Source organism: Cotesia glomerata, linkage group LG6, assembly GCF_020080835.1.
Source record: "Cotesia glomerata isolate CgM1 linkage group LG6, MPM_Cglom_v2.3, whole genome shotgun sequence".
NCBI lineage: Eukaryota > Metazoa > Arthropoda > Insecta > Hymenoptera > Braconidae > Cotesia > Cotesia glomerata.
The window spans coordinates 18,910,816-18,928,264 of record NC_058163.1 but is presented as its reverse complement, the minus strand read 5'-3'; the positions used below and the strand labels follow the sequence as shown (position 1 = coordinate 18,928,264).

At 32.9% G+C, this 17,449-nt stretch overlaps 1 protein-coding gene across 4 annotated transcripts in view; it reads right to left on the bottom strand.

Moving 5' to 3' along the window:
- Positions 1 to 17,449, bottom strand: part of LOC123266697 (protein bric-a-brac 1-like) — a 481,411-nt gene that overhangs the window by 362,192 nt on the left and 101,770 nt on the right. The window lies entirely within an intron of this gene.

The following is a 17,449-nucleotide window of genomic DNA, read 5'->3' as shown; positions in this document are numbered from 1 at the left end:
CACTATAGTTGAAGCAGAAACGAATTTCAAATTTTTTTTAAATTAAGTATACTACATATTGGTCTTGGTTCAACACTGGCAAACCAAGACATCAGTTGAATATTGGCTGGGCCTTGGGCCAAGAACAATAAGCCAACACAAAAAAACAATTAATGTGAATCAAGTAAATAATTTTGAAGAACTTCATCTCCTTGATTTAAGTAAAAAAATTAGAAAAACGGTTAACCCTGAAGGCCATTCCTGCAACTTCCCGCTAATTCCATACTTAGGCGCTTCAAATTGCACTTATGACGTTTTTGAGCTCTTCGAGCTCAAAAATACAATTTATGTGTTATTTTGAGCTCTCCGAGCTCAAAGAGATAGCTTTGCTATGCTTTTGAGCTCTTCGAGCTCAAAAGTCTTATCAAAATTCGATGAAACACGATTTTTCTAATTTTCAAATTGCAGTAACTTTTTAATAAATCAACCGATTTTTACGCGGTAGGCGGCGATCGATGTGGTTTTTTGAGTTCTTTAAAAAATTTGAGACAAAAAACCTGATCTTTTGAAAAATTTCGGAGTTATTACAAAAAAAACACTTTTTTCGATTTTTTTCGACAGCGATATCTCACGAACGCATCAACCGATTCTGACGCTCTATGTGGCAATCGATGCGGGTTTTCAAGGTTAAAAGCTGATTAGTTTTTTAAGTTGATCGGTTCAGCCAATTCGGAGATAATTGAAAAAAATGAAAAAAAAAAACAACTTTTTTTTCACCTTCTCGAAATCTACTGGTCCGAATCGGTTCCAACTTACAGGAAATCTAAGTTTGGAGAAGCCCTTTCGAATGACACCAACCGCAATGAAATCGGTTAAGCCGTTCAAAAGTTACGAGAGGTTTACACACAAACACAAACACACACACACACACACACACACACACATACATACAGACGTACGGACATCATCGTGAAAATAGTCAGGAAAGCTTCCTAGGACCTCGAATTGTCGAGATCCGATGAAAACTCGATTTTCGAAAAACGGGGTAAAACCAATAACTTTCCGATTTTTGAAAATTTTCAATTTTCTTAGCGGGAAGTTAAAAATTCTTAAACCAAGAAATTTATCTTGGTTTAAATAATTTCATTTTGATTAAAGAATTTTTCGTCTTGATTTCAAACAATAAAACATTTCAAAATTATTTTCTTTTGGTTCAAGAATTTTTCACTTGATTCAAGTTAACTTTTTTTTTCTGTGAAGCCTCGTTAATTAAATATTGGTTAACTCTTGAATCAAGGCTGGCAAACCAAGACTCGCACTGATAGAAGGATTTGTTAATATTTAACAAATCATTTATTAAAGACCACTTTTTAGTCCTTAACAAATATTTCTTAGTATTTAAAAAGATTTATTAATATTTAGTAAATAAAAATCAGATTTATTAAATACAAACAAATCATTTTAAATACTAAGAAATATTTGTTTAATACTAAAAAGTGATCTCTAATAAATGGTTTGTTAATTATTAATAAATATTTTTTGATACAAATAAATCCTTCTATCAGTGCGTTACATAGACATTGGCTGGGTCTTGGTCCAAGAGTAGTAAACCAAGACTTGTCACTTGAATATTGGCTGGGTCTTGGTTCAACACTGGCAAACCAAGTCTTGTCAGTTGAGTAGTGGTCCAGTCGTGGGCCAGTATTGTTCGGCCGAGTCTGGGCAACCCAGTATTGTGCCAAGACAGGCCCCGTTGTGTATAATTTTTTTCCTACAAGGGAAAGGTGAAAAAAATTTTGGTACCAGAACATTTGTTAATGTTTTGTATTATGAGTTGTTTAAGAAATAATTGAATCCCTTTTCACAAAACCCTTTCTTTACCAAGAGTATAAAATTGATCACGTTACTGTTGAGCTGCATAAAAAATAAATAATTGCAAGGTAATCAATATTTATATATGATATCTTCATACATCCGGAATTAAATCATTATTCCTAAAGGACATGTGCATAAAATATTCACGTCTGAGTTGTGTATACACTGCTCATGTACCAGCAAAAGCGCATCTGCATCATATAATATTTATCAAGTCGGGGTTAATAGTAAATAAGATACACAACATGAGTGTTCACTATTGTTTAATGTCATGAATGCTATTGAGACATTAAAAGCATTACATGTGTTTCTTACTGTAATGTTATACATTATATAAAAATGGTATGCTGGATGTATGTTATTCCCCTATTTCTATTTTTTATTAATTATTCAAATATATATATTATAATATCAAGGTACATAATGTAACTCGTTGACAATGCAGTAGTACGCACACAACAGATGTTTAGCCAAGAATAGAAGTATAAATGTTTACTTTACTTTAGCAAAAATAACAACGTAGAAGTATAAATAATGGAGGTTAGGATAAAAAAAAGCAAGTTTATAATAAATCAAAAGTGTCGTAAAAATATTTTTCAACTTGACTTTTAATTTTCCTAGGTAGATAAATGACTAACAAACATATCGTTAGATATATGAGAAATGTTTTGAAGAGAGAAAGCTGAAAAAAGTTAACAACGCGAGACGTAGACACAGTATAAGGGTGAAGGTTTTGGAGAGCGCGGAAAGTGTATGACCAATTCCAATTTCGCGGCAGTAGGATTGGCAGTCATTAGTCGATTAGATTTTCGTGGCCGCATATATCGATCACGTTTACATCATGAATCTTCGTGACATCCCTCGCTTTTCGACTGTCACCAGGATGATCGATAACTCGTTTCGCACGTCAAGTCCTCATCGTACTTGTCACGTCTGTAATATGTCCGTTCGTTGGTACTATAAGAAATGATGCATGGAAATCGCTGTCAAAATTATTGAGTTATAATACTATTATTAAATGGTTAATATGTGAAAGATTAGGGACGAGTAAAAAGGACTAGACAATATAGGAGTAATTTTAATTCACTCTTTGCCACCTGATTTATGCTAAAGACTTTTAATTTGAATTACTGTCTTTTATAAAGTGCGAGAAATATTAAAAAAATTATTTTTGATTTTTTCATGGAGAATATAGTTTAGCATATTTATAGAACCATGCGTGGCTATATCAATGAATTTTTCATGGGTTATTATTTTTCGAAAGTTCTCACTAAAGATCAGCTCTATACACGTAAAATTTTTACGGTTACTCAAGATTTTAAAAATTATAAAAAATTGAATTTTCATTCTCCCAATTTTGTTGTTTCATCATTTCATTATTTATTCAGTTGAACATTATGTCTGTTCTGAAAATTTTAAATTGAGTTTTTCTTTTTAGAATTCAAGATTATGTAAAATCATATAAATCATTAAAAAAATTAAAATATATAATATTTATTCCATCGGTACTATTGCTATTGAAATAAGAATAATAATTATTATTACTGTTATTATGATTATAATCAAATGGTAGGATAACGAAGTTAAAGGTAGAGGCTAATTTTTACATTTATGAGGTCGACTTTGAACTTCAAAGTGGTAAACCTGGAAATATGTACTATTTTTAAATTTAAAGTCAGACTTAAATCTCAATTAGAGATAGAAACTCAATTAGAGATAGAAAAAAATCTAAATTTCAATTCGCGATGAATTTTTTTGAAGTTTCAAAAATTCCGATTAAATATTTTTTAATCAAAACACAGTAGTAATAATAATTTTTCTGATTTCTATTTATGTCACACTATTTGTGTTATTTTACAAAATGAAAAACTAACATATTTTTATAGGAGGCTCGGATGATTTTAGTTAAATTATCAAATTTAATTGATAAGAAAATTAATCACTTTGAATTAAAAAATTAAAAATGATTTCGATATATAGTTAACTAGCATCTCGCTCCGGCTTCGCACGGGTATTTAACAAAAATTTGAAAATGTAATATAGCCTATGTCACAAGGGGATAGTGTAGCTTCCTAACAGTGAAAGAATTTTTCAAATCAGTTCAGTAGTTTCGGAGCCTATTCAATGCAAACAAACAAACAATCAAATCTTTCCTCTTTATAATATTAGTATAGATAACAGTCTTTACAGCAATTTCAAAGCAAAAAAAGAATGAAAAATGCATGAATATCAATAATGATAGAAATAACAAAATTGTAAATAATAATTTTTCCAGTTAAGTATTAGTGACTCATATACTATTGTAGATGTCGACCGATTCAAATGTTCGTTATTTTATCTAGTGCCCCATATTACCCCGTGTCACAATGTATAGTAACAATTAGATAACAGATTCATAATTCTAAAGTAACAAATCAAAAATAAATATTATTATTTATGATAGGATATTGCTCAGCAACTTTAAATAATGGTGATTTATTAAAAATAATAGTTGAACTTTCCCACGAGTTCATGGCCTTATTATACGCACATAATCTATTTGACATTTAATATCAACTAATCTATTTAATATTTAATATGCTATTGATTGTAATATTTGTATTCATAAATTAATTATTCTATAATTTATATCGTTGAACCTCAACACTTATTTTTTCGTCTAATTATAACTTAGAATATTTTCAGCCTTATTGGTCATACGTGACTTGTAGATCTTTAATTCAAGCCAATAGATGGACACTCCATCTTCCCTATATGTCGAGAGTTTCCTCTCTTCTACTAAGTTCAGATACTACAAGCTTCCAGCTTTACTAGTATTCAAGTTCGATGGATTTCCATCGAACTTAGTAGAAGAGAGGAAACTCTCGAAATATAGGGAAGATGGAGTGTCCATCTATTGGCAAGTCTGATGAAAATATTCTAATTTAAAAACACACAATCGGTCGATGAAAAAATAACTCTAATTATAACGTTGCGGTGAACAATTTCACAAGCAAAAAAAATATTGACACATTTTTGATCCATCTCAATTGACTTTGTTTATAATTTATATTAATATTAATAACTAATACATCAGTAACTTATGGCTATAAATCATATTTTATTTTCATTTTAATATTTTCTTTCTTTCACAAAAATTAAGGGTTGATTTATGTCTGTGAATTGACGTAACGAACCAGTGATTTCGCGTTAAGGATCCGCCTTTGTCTCGCGTGTCACTTTCCAACTAAACTATACACACCGTTTACTATCACGATTAATGGAATAAAGTGTAACGAGTGAAAGCATAATCTACCAGCGGTATTTTTAATTCATTTTAAATCAGCAAAGCATTGAAAATAGGGCTTCACATGAGAGCGAGATTTTTCTCGTCTCGTCTCGTTCTCGTCTCGGAAAAGCGAGACGAGACGAGACGAGACGTTTTTGAAAATATTATCGGCGATACCGAGACCACATATAGCGCAACCCGAGTCTCGTAAAATTTTTTTTGTGAAGTTTTTATTAGAAAAATTAGAAAAGATCCACATAGAGAACAATCAATTTTACAAACTATAAAATCTGGAGACCATCTGTGAAAAAATTTTTTGTAACTTTAAAAAAAAAAAAAACTCAAAGTTGAAACTCTAATTTTTGAAGTATACTTATTAATATTTATATTCTATATCGTAGTTTGTCAATACAAAACATCATGGCATCCTTAGCCGAGTATGATTTTTTCATATTTTTACTTCAACTCGTTCTCTTTATTATTTTATAATATTATATAATATTTTATAATATGATATAATATTTCAAAACAATATTAATTATTATAGTTGTTACAAATTTGCGATAATTAACGTTATATTTCAAGAAAAAATAGAATTTACAAATATAAAAACTAATCTAATTATTAATTCAGTACTTAACAGACAACTTTTATTGCCATTAAATCTCGATGTTTTGAAAATCAAGTCTCTATTTGGACATCTGCAGATTCCATGGAGGAATTTTTGGTTTTTTCCTGTATTTTTTGTAGTAAATATATGAACAATTATTGTAGACATCTGTGGGAGTATATATAATAGAATTGGTCGAACACTCAAGTATTTGGTAAGAAACTTAATAGAAAATTCTTAACATTTAGAACTAAGTGAGACGAGATGAGACAACTGGTAACGAGACGAGACCGAGACTCGAACGAGACTTAATTTTTTCGGAATTGACGAGACTGAAACGAGATTTTTAATACTCTCACCTACTCTCGTCTCGTGTGAAGCCCTAATTGAAAAAAATTAGAAAAACGGTAGACCCTGAAAGCCATCCGTGCAACTTCGCGCTCATTTCATACCTAGTTGCTTAAAATTGCACTAATGATGTTTTTGAGATCTCCGAGCTCAAAAATACTATTTATGTATTATTTTGAGCTCTTTGAGCTTAAAGAGATAACTTTTTATGCTTTTGAGCTCTTCAAGCTCAAAGGTCTGATAGAAGTTTGATAAAACACAATTTTTCAAATTTTTAAGCCGCAATAACTTTTGAATGAATGAACCAATTTTTACGCGGTTGGCGGGATCGACGTGATTGTTTTTATGTTAAGAGCTGATTAGTTTTTGGAATTAATTGGTAGAGCCGTTTAAAATTTATTCTAAACAATGTCGGAGTTATGTTGAAAAAACACTTGTTTCCAAATATTTCGTCGAGGATATCTCTCGAACCAATTAACCGATTTTTACGTTTTAGGCGGTGACCGACGCAGTTTTTTAAGCTCTAAAAATTATTCTATTTCATCAAAAACGATCCGATGAGAAATGTCGAAGTTATGTGAAAAAAACATTTTTTTCGGTTTTCTTTCGTTCACGCTATCTCTCGAACGAATATATGGCGAGGCTTTCGCCTACCTCCGAAGAAGCCGTTTCCTGGGCTCAAAAAAGCTATATACGCACGTATATCTATCCTACCCTCACATAGGAAATACACAGCCAAGTTTGCCGGCAAGGAAAAACCCTGCCCTCAAGCATTTACGCTATCATAGGACTGATGTGAATTGAGTTGAATTTAATGTCAATCTGTCCTCGTACTCAGTTAACTGTATCAACCCATTCAACGACTGCGTTAGCCTGATCGGTAATATAATGACAACCCGACCAGTTACCAGCGGGGCCCATGCGGGGAGGTGCAGCCGTAAGACCTGTTTGAGCCATAACACTTTTCCCCCCTTACAAGAGTCTCGTTCGTTCGTCTGTCGAGTCTAGTCCCCGAATCTTTGAGCTTACCTGCGTTTCCAAATAATTTTGACAACGTCACGAGGCCTTGCTCAGAATATCTCTCGAACGAATCAACCGATTTTGACCGGATTAGCGGTGATCGACGTGGTTTTTCAAGGTTAAGGGCGGATTAGTTTTTGGAATTGATCTATCGAGCCGTTTAAAAGTTATTCCAAAAAAACCACTTACAAAAATGATTTTTTTCTTATTTTTTTTTGAGATTTTTCAAAATTTCTCAAAATCTATCGGTCCGAATTGGTTCAAATTCTTAGAGAATCTAAGTTTGAGGGAACTCTTTAGAACGCCGTTTAGTTGGTTCTGATCGGTTTAGTCGTTCAAAAGTTATAAGCGATTCACATACTTACACACACACAGACACACACACACACAGACACACACACGCACACACACACACGCGCGCGCATACACACACACACACACACACGCACACACACACATACACACACACACACACACACACACACACACACACACACACACACACAGACTTAGCGACGACCTCGCGGGGATTGTCAGGGAAGCTTCCTGTGACCTTCAAACGTCGAGATCTGATGAAAACTCGATTTTCGCAAAACGGGGTGAAAACAATAACTTCCCGATTTTTGGAAATCTTCGATTTCCTTAGCGGGAAGTTAAAAATAATTGGAAATTATTTTATATTTGAATTGAAGTAGACATTCTGTTATATTATTCATTTACAAATGTGTTTTTTGTAAAAATCCAGTAATACAAACGTAAATAATATTAAATTATACGGTTATTAAGTTTGATAGCAATGCATTAAATAACGTCACAGTCGCAATAATATGGTACATAAACTCAAGCTTTGGCTTATGTAAATTTCAAGGCAAGATTGTTGAAAAATTTATGCCTGTCTAATGTACTAACTAACACAACTTTATTTTATCTAACTTTGTTTCTTTTTCCTGGGTAATTATTTACAATAACATACACTTTTTCAATAAACAGCTCAAAAATTAACTAACGACCATATTTATTTCGGAACTGTTGATTTTTTTATTGATGTTATTTAGAGAAGAAAAATTAGGAAAACGGTTGACCCTGAAGGCCATCCCTGCAACTTCCCGTCAATCCTATACCTAAACGCTTGAAATTGCCCTTATGACGTTTTTGAGCTCTTCGAGCTCATCAATACAATTCGTGTGTTATTTTGAGCTCTCCGAGTTCAAAAAAATAGCTTTTGTATGCTTCTGAGCTCTTCGAGCTCAAAAATTTGACAGAAGTTTGATAAAACACTATTTTTTGAATTTTCAAATCGCAATAACTTTTGAATGAATTAACCGATTTTCACGCGGTTGGTGGCATTCGACGCAGTTTTTTAAGCTTCATAATTTTCAAGTTTAAATTGATAGAACGGAAAATTTCGGAGTGATTCCGAAAAAACACTTTTTTCGGTTTTCTTTCGTCAACGATAACTCACAAACGAATCAACCGATTTTGACCGGACTAGCAGCGATCGACGTGGTTTTTTGATGTTAAGAGCTGATTAGTTTTTGGAATTGATCGGTAGAGGTAGATTGTAACCGACGACTTTATACCATTAATGTGTCTGTGTAAAAATTGTAATTAATGCCAATTTTCCATTTTATACGTTAAAAATATAAATTTTGTTAATTTGATTGTGAATGAAAGTTATTCTAATTAAACTTTATAATATTTTAATTTTGTACATAAATAATAAATTTCTACTTTTTGTTAAGTAATTTTTTTTAATATATATATTTTTTTGAAGCATATTGTTATATTTTATATGTTGTATGTTATATTTTAGTTTATTTTTGAATAAATATTCACGAGCAATTGGATAAAATGATTAAAAAGTTGTGAAAGATGAAAAAAAAAATTGTATTTTGCCACTGACAATATTTCTTACTCTGACAACAAAACTGGATATTGCTCTATTAACAATACATGGTATATTGCTGAGAACTATACGCATACTGATTATTATAATTAAAATATTGAAATTCAGTATATAATCGCCGTACCAATCTCATATTAACATTGGAATAACCTTCTGTGTTGACATTTTCGCATTTTAAAACTCTTACTAATATTTTAAAGGCTATTAAAATTGTTAGAATCAGGATATTCGGAAGGAGAAACTCAACAATATGAAGATGATTTAGTTTAATTTATAAGAGTATATTTAAAGTCAAAGAATGGCACGAGTGCTTTATTTAAAGCATTGAGATAAAAAGATACAAATTACAAGTATGTAAGTTAACAATGATCCGCACAAGTGGCAGCACGAATGTCAGAAAGACACTAACTGTGGTTCCTTCCCTTTTGGTAAGACCCATGTACTGAGGATACAAAAGGGTCATAAAACTGACCGAGTTACTAGATTCCAGGTAACTCTGTACGTATCTTCGATGCTGTATGTATCGTTGTTATATTCCATCACCCCTCCTCAACGATACCCCATTGAAAATTATTATTAATCTAATAATCCACACCTCTTCATCATAATTTTGAGTTTGACTTCTTTGAGTGGCTTTGTCATCAGGTCAGCTAACATATCTTCCGTTGGGCAATAGTTAAAAGACATGATCTTGTTTTCATATAGGTCATTGACATAATAATATTTAGTGTCAATATGTTTTGTTCTGTGGCTATATTTTCTGTTCTGGATCATCTTCAAACAACTTTGATTATCTTCAAAAATTGTAATAGGCAATGAATTTTTATGATTTAGATCATTCAATAAACGAATAATCCAAACTCCTTCTTGACATGTCTCAGCCAATGCAACATACTCTGCTTCGGTCGAAGACTATCAGACGCAGGTTTGTTTTCTGCACCCCCAGCTGATAGTGCTTCCATATAATTGAAATATGTATCCACTGTTTGATTTTCTGTCTGATCTATTTTCAGCCCAATCGGCATCAGCGTATGCAATTAGCTGATCCATTGTGTCGTTGCTACCCAGCTTTAATCTCTTTCCTTTTGTTCCCTTCAGGTAGCAAAGAACCCTCTTTGCTTCAGTCCAGTCTGTAGGCGATGGTTGCTTATTAAACTGACTCAATATTGTCACTGAGGCTGCAATGTCTGGGCGAGTATTAACAGCAATATACAAGAGAGCCCCGATAAGTTTTTGATACTTGCCGCTGTCCGGCATCAGTCCGTTCTTTGTCCTTGTTTTTACGTACCCTGTATCGAGTGGTATCTTGGATATTTTTGCATCTTGTAACCCAGTATCTCGTAGAACTTGTTCTTTATAATTTTCTTGACAAATTGAAAAAATCTTTCCATCTCTTTCTATTTGTATCCCGAGGTAATGTTTTAAGTTACCAAAATCTTTCAACAAAAAATGCTTATTCAATTCTCCGACGATTGATTCAACTTGGTTAACTGTTTTTCCGGCGATAAGAAGATCATCAACGTAAACAACGATATAGACTGTTCCTTCTTTATTAATTTTCATATACAGACAAGGATCTGCAAGGCTTTGGATGAATCCATACAATTGAAGAACTTTGTTCAGATGATCGTTCCATACTCTTGCCGCTTGCTTTAAACCGTATAAACTTTTTATAAGTCTGCAAACCATACCTTCTTTACCTGGCACCGTATATCCCTCTGGTTGTTGCATGAAGACAATTTCCTTTAGTTGTCCGTTGAGAAATACTGTTTTAGCATCATAGTGCTTTACAGCCATATTTAATTGTCCAACAATAGTTAAGACTGTTCGAAAGGTCGTTTGTCGTACTACCGGAGCGAATACCTGAACGTAATCCGTACCGTATTTTTGTGAGAAGCCACGTGCTACTAGTCTGGCTTTGTATCTTTCCACTTGGCCTTGAGCATCCCTCTTGATTTTAAACACCCATTTGTTACTAACAACGTCTCTGTCCTGTGGTGCTGGTACTACCTCCCATGTGTTGTTTTTTAATAAAAAATCTATTTCCTCGTCCATCGCTTCTTGCCATTTAACTTTATCTGATCCGGATAGAGCTTCCTCTCTGGGTTCTTCTGGGTTCTTCAGCAGCTAGTTTTGCTCTCGCTATAAACATATCTGGTGGCACACCTTTGTTACTTCTTTCAGATCGTCTGACTGGCTGCTTATTATCACCGTTGTTCAACGAACTCTCATTCGTCACTTCGATACTGCGTACTTCTTCTTGACCTCCTTGTAGAACTTCTTCTTGACCTTCTTACAGAACTTCTTCTTGATCTTCATGTGATGAACGGCCACCGATCTCGCGTATCTCACTATTCACTTTGTCTTTCGCTGCATTGAAATATACTTCGATGTGTCCTGCATCCTTTTTCTTTACACTTTTTTCTTTCACGCTTATTCTCTCGTCGTTTTTTCCTTTTACGTCTGTCACCGGTAAACTAGATATTTCACCATTGAAATCACCAAATTTTTCACTTAAGAATACGACATCCCGACTAATTATTATAATTACTATTACTATTATTATTATTACTATTATCTTGTCCGTATTCTTATCTAAGAGACGAAAAGCTTTTTCAGCTGTTATCAACTCATAAAGATCTCCGTAGGGTATGACGATAGCCTTGAGTACTCCGTCCTTGTAAATATTGCAGCTTATGTCTTCCAGTATAATTTTATGACCACCTTTTGCTAGCTTCTTCATGGAGATTAGATTTGAGCTGAGTCGAGGTATATACAGCACATTGTCGAGTGTGATTTCTTGAATTTTCCCATCGTTCAAGATGCACTTAACGACGCAATTGCCGGTTCCTTGTATTTCTCTCCTAACGTCTTCATCTGCTAGGCTTACGTACCCCTTTTTTTTTGTAGTCAATAGAAACGAAAGAATCTTCACTACACGCCATATGGCTGGTTGCTCCTGAATCCAAAATCCAAACCTTTTCCTTTTCTTGATTCTTGACCTTGAAGCACTTATCCTTTTTTCCTTCTTTATCTTTATCTTCTAGCGACGATTCCATATGCGCTTGAACAATGTTGCACAAATCCTCTGTGTCTGTATCCGTAACTTGATTGACCCTTGGTGACGTTTCCTTTCTTTTTTTTCCACCGAAAGTAGTCTAGGCAGTTCCTTTTCATGTGTCCGGTTTTCTTGCAGAAATAACAAAGAAATCCATTTCCGAGGTTATTCATTTGCACTCTCATGGCCGCTTCATTTTCCGCGGTATACACTCTACAGTTTTTACGTTTCTTGTACTCATCAATAATTTTTCCTTTTATGAGACTCAACGTAAGATCGTCCTCTGGTCTACTTTCTAAACTGGTGATGAGCGTTCCATATGAGTCCGGTAAGCTGTCGAGCATCAATGCTGCAACCATATTGTTTTTCAATGTTTCTCCGATTAATCTGTTTACCAGATCCTGCATCTGAGAGATATGAGTCTCAACATCACCGTCTTCCATTACTGTCATCCTGCAGATTCTCTTTAATAAATATACTTTACTTGACAGCGTTGCCTTTTGGTGATAATTCTTTAATGCGTTCCACGCTTCTTTTGCTGTAGCAAGGTTCCGAATGTGCGATAACTGATTATCATCAACAGACAATCCGATAAGCGCACGAGCTTCTTCGTCTTTCTCAGTCCATGCCGCTGAGATTTCCGCGGGAGCTTCATCCCGAATCACTGACCACACTTTATTTTTCATTAATAACAGTTCCATACGATATTTCCAAGTATCATAATTGTTGTTGGTAAGTTTCTCAACAAAGAATTTTTCTGCCATTTTTCAATAAACCGTTTATTTTCACTCAAAAAAAATTACCCGAACACAAATTTTATTTTATTTTTTTTTTTTTTTTTTTCACAACTAAACTTCTTGATTACTTCACTTCACAACTTAAGTTCTTTACTTCACGATTTAACTTCTTAATTTCACAACTTAAAAACTGACTTCTCAGAAGGAGACTTTATATTAATATTATTGAATTCTCTGTGGGTCTGAGCCCATAACCTGTTAGAATCAGGATATTCGGAAGGAGAAACTCAACAATATGAAGATGATTTAGTTTAATTTATAAGAGTATATTTAAAGTCAAAGAATGGCACGAGTGCTTTATTTAAAGCATTGAGATAAAAAGATACAAATAACAAGTATGTAAGTTAACAATGATTCGCACAAGTGGTCAGCACGAATGTCAGAAAGACACTAACTGTGGTTCCTTCCCTTTTGGTAAGACCCATGTACTGAGGATACAAAAGGGTCATAAAACTGACCGAGTTACTAGATTCCAGGTAACTCTGTACGCATCTTCGATGCTGTATGTATCGTTGTTATATTCCAACAAAAATTGATAAAAAAAATTAAGTAATTAATCAAATAATAAATTTTGATTTTTAACATTTTTACTAGTGTTGAAAATTTTCAACGGAGGATGCATGATCGCGGAATCGTTTCCTTAAAAGATAGTTAATTTTGAGATATGGTTATAAAGTAAAAATCAATTTTTAGATTTTCCTAAGCAGCTTATCTAACATTGAGTTGAATTTAATCAACGACTTAAAATTTCGTATTAAAGGAAAATTGATTAAGTGTCGTACACATTTTTAGAAAAAATAATGAATTGAAAAATCATATTACATTTTTTTTTTAATTCTTATGTATAACCTTATATAGACATACATGACCAAATCAGACCATGTATGGTATAGGCATATAAGAAAATTTTTTTCGAGTTACAACTTGCTACGAAACATTTTAATAATAAAAATTCCAGGGTGGCCCTTCTCAAAAGTACAGAGAATTAACAATTACGAATACCAAATTTCAAAAACAAATTATTTAATTTGAAGTTCCTTATCTAATATAATCATAATTACCAATAAATACCTGAGGAATAATATGGGTTTTCGTCTGGTGGATAAATAGGACCATTGAAATGACAGAGAGAATAATAATATAATAAAATAAATGAGAAGATGGTATATATATATACATATATATGTATATGAAATAAAGTTGAGTCTTCATTCGGAGGGAGTTAAGTATAAGAAGCAAAAGAAAAGACCTGAGGTGGACCACACACACATCGAGCGAACGTGACCGACGCGGAGCAAGCTCATATTGTAATATCTCAGTGTATATATGTTCCATTGAGTACAGTCGCGATTATAACTGCCTCAAATATAAACATTCAAACTATTCTATAAATAACTCTACCTTGCATTCTATGAACCACCATCTTCTTGAATGTTAACCCTTGATCGTCCGTTTGGACATTTTAAAGAATAATAAAATTTTATAAATAGTAAAAATACTAATTATTAAATAATAGTTTCGTGTTTCATTTATTTATGTAATTTTCATAGTGACTGTACGAAGATAAACGAATCACGTATTATTATAATGGTCAGTTGCTAAATGGTTTTTTCAATCCGTCCAGGTCGCCCGAGAGTGCCTGATTGGCCGGAGGTCCCATAAGAGTCCACACAGTATAAATATATGTGTATATGCATTAAGAAAGAGTAGAGTAGAGTAGAGTAGAGGAATATACACATCCCACCGCTAATATTTCATTACAACCACCGTAATGAGAATAATAAGAAGGAATTTATCCGAGCAGTGAGTGCGGTCTCAGCGACCGCACATGCGCACCGTCTACTGTCTACCTTATCCTCATATATATATATATGAATACAGAGTTGATGTTTCTTCAATTGAAATTTCATTTCGTTTATTCCTTCTCTTTCCTCATAATCACACTGCACTAAACTTCATCACAGCGAATTAAAAAAACAAAAATTACTAAAAACGCGGTGGAGTATGTAGAGGAGAAATATTTTCATTAGAGTAATATTTGTTTTCTTATTTTTTTTTTTTTTTTTTTTAAAGTTGCATTATATTTGGCGGATGGTATTCTGCATACAGTATACATACAGTTTAAATGGATCAGATCACCGCAAACTCCCACTCCAGTACCTTTCTTAACCACACTACAATCTCCACAGCAACGTTAAGCCGCAGCCTATCATTATAGAGAAGGAATCATTGGATGATCTTAATCATGCAGACCGTTCGACTTGCCCACGCCTCCGCCAATCGCCGCCCGCTTCAACAATAATTTTCCTCTTTTAAAAATTTAAATATTTTTATTCGAAATTGTAAATATATAAGTGGGATTTTAACGAGATTAACCATTAATTGGAAGATAAATTTAATCAAGGGTTTTATTTTGTTACAAATTCATTGATTTTATGTCAATTGTTTTTTTCGATTTTTAGAGCGTAAATGTAAGTTTAAATTAACATATATACATTTTTTAGTGATATCATTGCACACTAAATTGTTGAGAAATGAAGTATTTCATCATCGAAATTATACTTTTCAATGTCAAAGGTATATCATAAAATATTTTAAAATCAAGATTTCAAGTTTGCACGACTCAAAAAGCATTGAGAAGTAAGCTATTATTAACTATCGAAGGTCATATTATTTACTTCACTGAGAATTTATATTTTGTTGATGTATTACATGCTTGAGTTATAAAAGTTACAATGTTGTAAAAGAACACTTTAATACACGTGATTAATAACTATTTAAGATTTTTAAGTAGTATTACTATCAGAATTTACACAGAAAAAAAATTTACTTGAATTAAGTAAATAATTTTGAAGAACTTTATCTTTTTGATTTTAATAGAAAAGTTCTTAAACTAATAAATTTTTTTTTGGCTTAAGTAAATTTTTCTCGATTTAAGAATTTTTCATCTTGATTCGAGACAACTCTTCAAAATTGTTTTCTTGGTTCAAGAATTTTTCTCTTGAATCAAGTAAATTTTTTTCTGTGTACGAATGAAAAAAAAAATCGTAATGGACATCGAAGGTTCATATTGTTATGAGAACTAATAGTTTTAATTTTTACTAATTTAACTAATAGTAGTTTTTTTTTTAATTCTCAAAATCTATCGGTTTGAATCGGTCCAAATTGTTTTAAAAATAAGTTTGGTCAAATCGTTTCGAATCATGCCAACCGCGATGAAATCAGTCAAGCCGTTCAAAAGTTACAAGAGGGTTACATACGCACATACATACAGACATACGGACATCATCGCGGAAATGGATCATCATACGGACCTAATACGGAAAACATACACTGTAAAAAATTTGTTGGACTCGGTGTGGTGTAAATGATTCGGTGTAACAATTTTTAACACAGACGGTATGAAAATCGTACTAAGTGTAATGTTAAATTTGAACGATGTGAATCCTAAATTTTACACCACCAAACGTGTAAATGTATTTCTTAAAAATTTCTCATTAATTAATTTGATTGTTGAGTTACAGACTTATACGATATTAGATTATAAATATAAACATGTAGAAATAAATATTTAAAAATCCCGGGAAAAAATGATCAGACCTGACCATGTCTGTTCATGTATGATCAGGCCTGAAATTAGACCTGATCATGCCTGTTAATGTATGATCAGACCTGAAATTAGACATGATCATGCCTGTCCATGCCTGCTCATGCCTGAAGCATCAAATACGCTCAGGCCTGTCCATCTCTGAAGGGTTAAATACGCTCAGGTCTGATCAGGCCTGTTCATGTCTAATCAGGCCTGTTCATGTCTGAAGGGTTAAATACGCTCAGGCCTGTCCATGCCTATTCATGTCTGATCAGGCCTGTTCACGTTTGAAGCATTAAATATGCTCAGGCCTGTCCAGGCCTAGAAAATTTAATTAAATTTACCCTACGGTAGGTTTTTGATGATAATCAAAATACTTCTATTTATTGAATAGTAAAATATGTCGTTTATTGATAATTTACAAATTTATTAATCGACATTAATGTACATACACTGAATATATCCAAAAATTTTTTTTTAGTATATTTGGTTCTTAGCATGAACGGGCATGAACAGGCATGGACAGGTATGATCAGGCCTGAGTGTATTTAACGCTTCAGACATGAACAGGGATGAACAGACATGGACAGACATGAACAAATATGATCAGGCCTGAGCGTATTTAACACTTCAGACACGAACAGGCATGACCATGTCTAATTTTAGGCATAATCATACATGAACAGGCATAAGCAGGTCTAATTTCAGGCCTGATCATACATGAACAGGCATAGTCAGGTCAGATCATTTTTTTCCGGGTAGATCTAATCAGACTTGTACAGTCAGAGACGTGATAAAAATTTTTTTTTTTGACGAAAAAAATTTTTTTGGTTATGACAAAATGTGCAAAATTATTTTTATCATTACGTTTAAAAGATTTTGAAATAAAAAATTTGTTACATTTCCTATGGGATGTTTTGGTCTGCTCTGCTCCTGCCTAATATTAAAATCATTACTTATTTTATTATTTAAATAAATGTGATGTTATAATGAGATTCG